The sequence below is a fragment of the Engraulis encrasicolus genome, chromosome 10, assembly GCF_034702125.1.
Source record: "Engraulis encrasicolus isolate BLACKSEA-1 chromosome 10, IST_EnEncr_1.0, whole genome shotgun sequence".
NCBI lineage: Eukaryota > Metazoa > Chordata > Actinopteri > Clupeiformes > Engraulidae > Engraulis > Engraulis encrasicolus.
Window position 1 is genome coordinate 37,309,313 of NC_085866.1, and position 646 is coordinate 37,309,958.

Below are 646 nucleotides of genomic sequence, written 5' to 3' on the forward strand. Positions count from 1 at the left end.
GGTCAAGACTGCTTAGAAGCTTGTGAGACTGCTGCATCCTGGGAATGCATGGATGGGTCCTGCTGGTTCCTGGTTTAATTGGATGCTCCTTTTTTTGTCCTTTCCTTCCTTTCATGTCTTATCATGCCTCAGCACTCCCCATCTGCTTCCAACAGCCAGGTGGCAAGGCAAGTTTTGCCTTCCTTTGTTGGTAATAAATATCACCATGAATACAGAACTGCCACGTAAGGTCTTGTAGGCTAACGTGTCATAGAAGGAAGCAAAGGAGCTGGATGCTTCCTGGATGCTTGAGAGCGCTGATGTCTTCCAAAAACAAAGAAAGGTGTTGTGGTGGTCGGCGTGACATTGCACTGATGAGGGAGGGAGCTGGTGTTGAGATGAGGAGGACTCTGTTGTGATTACTTGATGACGTTCAAACTGTGGTTCGTTAAAACCCATCACGAAGGGTGTTGAATGTCGAGGTCAGGGACAGTTGCACTTTCTCAAAGTTAAGTGTGCCTTCAAAAGTGCCACCGCCTTGAAGTCGTACACTCGCAAAGCCAGGCCCAAAGCCTCACAAGCATATCAGAAGGTTAATCCAGGCAACTCCAAGTAAAAATGAGGAAGTAAATTAAAAAGTCTCTATTAACTTGTCTAAATCATGATT